Raw genomic sequence first — 3,562 nt, forward strand, 5'->3', positions numbered from 1 at the left:
ACCTTGGCACCAACCCTCGGTGCTTCGTCGTCCCCACAATTTTCTTCCAAATTTGCGGAGTTAACTTGAGTAACACCTTGTCACCCACACTGAATTCCAGCAATCTTCGCTTTTGATTGGCATATTTGAGCATCCTTTTCCTTGCCTTACGCAAGCTATCTTGGGCTTGCTCAAACAGTTCCTGCCGTTCCATCGCAAACCTGTACGCCGCTGGACTCTTCCCACCCGATATCTGCACTGCAATCTCCGCAGGAGTTTGGGGTTGGGCTCCCAAAACTAGCTCAAACGGACTTGCTTCCGTTGCCGAGGATTTTTGAAGATTATAGCAAAACTGCGCACTATCCAGCAACTCCAGCCAGTTTCGCTGCGTCGCTGTCACGTAGTGTCTCAAATATTCCTCCAGCAAAGCATTTATCCTTTCCGTTTGTCCATCAGTTTGCGGGTGATTGGCAGTCGAAAACTTCAGCCTTGTTCCCATCATGTTGAACAATGCTGTCCAGAATCTACCCGTGAATCTCACATCACGATCACTTACAATGTCTGAAGGTACTCCAAAGTATTTCACCACGTTGCGGTAGAATAATTCAGCGGCCACTTCGGCTGTACACATCGTCGGGGCAGCGACAAACACCGCATACTTAGTGAATCTGTCCACAACAACCATGATTGTGTTCATGCCATCCACCTTTGGAAAACCAACAACGAAATCCATTGAGACCGATACCCAAGGCCTTTCTGGAATCGGCAGCGGCTGTAACAAGCCTGCCTCACGCTGCCGTAACGTCTTGTCTTGTTGGCACACTAGACAAGTCCTGACATAAAGTTCTACATCTTCCTCCATCTTCGGCCAATAATAAGTCTGCGACAGGAGAGCAACCATCCTTTCTCTACCTGGATGTCCAGCCCACTGCGGATCATGAGTCTCCATCAATAAGTGTTTCCGCAGCTCTCCCTTTGGCACGAAGATTCGACCCCCCTTTGCATAGAGTAAGTCTTGTTCCAACCAATACCTCCGTATTGTCCCTTCTTGTACAAGCTCAACCAATTTCTTGTACGCTGCATCCTCCCCCGCAGCTTGACGAAGTCGACACAGCATGTCCGACTCCACCTGAACAATAGCAAGAACAGTAGCGATTACTTCGCGTCTGCTAAGTGCATCCGCAACCTGATTGTGGCTTCCTGGTTTGTGCTTCCATACAAAATCATATTCGGCCAAGAATTCCTGCCACCGAGCTTGTCGCTGCGACAATTTCTTCTGCGTCCAGAAGAATGTGTTGGCAACATTGTCAGTCTTGACAACAAATTTCGGCCCCAACAGATATACTCTCCATATGCCAAGGCAGTGCACTACTGCCGTCATTTCTTTCTCATGCGTCGAGTAATTCTGTTCCGCATCATTTAGCTTCCGACTCTCGAAAGCAACCGGATGTCCATCTTGCACCAGTACTCCACCAATAGCCCTATCCGAAGCATCCGTATGCACTTCAAATGGCTTCTCAAAATCAGGCAGCCCCAAGACTGGAGCTGACGCTACCGCTGTCTTCAGCTTCTCAAAAGCTTGCTGACAGTCAACCGTCCATTCCCATCTCCGACTCTTCTTGAGAAGATCCGAGAGAGGAGTTGTCTTCTTGCTATAACCCTCAATGAATCGTCTGTAGTAGTTTGCAAGCCCCAAAAATGATCTCAATTCCGGGACAGATTTTGGTGCTGTCCATTCAACAATGGCTTGAATCTTCCTTGGATCCATCTTCACTTGTCCTTCCCCAATCAAGTGGCCTAGGAACATAATTTCAGCTTTTGCAAACTCACACTTTTCTCTCTTTACATACAATTCATATTCTCTCAACCTACTTAGGACTTTAGAGAGATGAGTTACATGATCTTCAATGCCTCTACTATAGATTACAATGTCATCTAAGTAGACTACAACAAAATTGTCTAAGAAATCATATAACACGTCATTCATTAGATTACAAAATGTTGCTGGAGCATTTGTTAGGCCAAATGGCATAACTAGAAACTCATAGGAGCCATACCTTGTCACACAAGTAGTTTTATGCTCATCACCATCAGCAACCCGCACTTGCCAATACCCCGATCGCAAGTCCAATTTTGTAAAGATTGAGGCTCCACACAATCTGTCCATCAAATCCTGAATTAAAGGAACAGGATATTTGTTTTTGATTGTTACCTTGTTAAGTGCTCGGTAGTCCACACACATGCGAAGGCTTCCATCTGCCTTCTTTTGAAACAAAACCGGAGCACCATACGGAGCCTTGGAAGGCCGGACAAACCCTGAGTCAATCAGCTCTTCCAATTGTTTCCTCAATTCTGCCAATTCCCTTGGCGACATTCGATAAGGGGCTTGAGAAGGTGGCTTCGCCCCTGGCACCAGCTCAATTCGATGGTCAATGGCCCTCCTAGGCGGGAGTTTCTTGGGTAGCTGAGGCGGCATCACATCTTCGAATTGCTGCAGCACGCTAGCAATTTCTTTCGGCACCTCACCACAATGGTCTGCCTTCTCGTCAACTATTGTTGCCAGAAACACTTCCCCTCCTTTCCGCAATGCTTTATCAATAGCAATTGCCGAGACCAAGCTCTTCCCCTTTTTCTCCACATTCGCAGCTGCGACATTACAACATGGGACGAAACAAGGGCATCCCTCACTTGCAATCATCATTCCATTGAGATAAGGCATCAAGACAACCTTGGCTTTTCGTAAGAAATCTAGGCCAAGAATAATATCGTAATCGTCAAGATTTACGACCAGCACATCATGCTTACCTCTCCACTGATCCAGCGTTATCGGCACATCGTAAGACATCCCAGCAATCCTCTGTGCCTTTGAGTTTACTGCCTTCATGGATGTGTGGCTGTCACTCAGCCGCAGGCCAAGTTCTTTCACCAGCCGATCTGCCACAAACGTGTGCGTTGCACCTGAATCCAGCATAGCATTCACGTCTTTGCCATTTACCACAATCTTCACATACATTAGATTGTCCGTAGCCCCTGACTTCCCTTTCCGCAGTGCATCAATCCTTGCCAAGTCTCTATCGACAGGGCGGGATTCGGCAGCCCCATCCCCTGATTTAGCTACCAGGCAGTTTATCACACGCATAGGGTTGACGTGCGTAACTACCCCTTCCCCCTCATCGCTATCCCCAGCCCGAATAGCATTCAACTTCTCCCTCTTTGGACATTCCCTCGCAAAGTGAGGACCATCACAAATGAAGCAAGTAAAGTTCGGTTTAGTACTCTTACCTTGTGCACCCATAAACTTGGCCTTGCCCTTCTCCGCGGCAGTAGCCCTCGATGCACCCCCACCGAACTTCTTCCTCGTTCTTTCCTCCTTGTTTCTTCCTTTAGACTTGAAGGAGGTTGATGTATAGCCCTCTCTAGTAGTTGATTTAAAATCAATCAAGCTGTCCGCAGCAGCAATAGCGGAGGACAGATCCTTTACATTCTGTCGCCTTAGTTCCGCTTGCGCCCAAGTTTGCAATCCGGACATGAAGTTGAATAGCCTGTCCTCCTCGGACATATTCTCGATGTCGAGAATCAAAGA

The sequence above is a fragment of the Populus nigra genome, chromosome 2, assembly GCF_951802175.1.
Source record: "Populus nigra chromosome 2, ddPopNigr1.1, whole genome shotgun sequence".
NCBI lineage: Eukaryota > Viridiplantae > Streptophyta > Magnoliopsida > Malpighiales > Salicaceae > Populus > Populus nigra.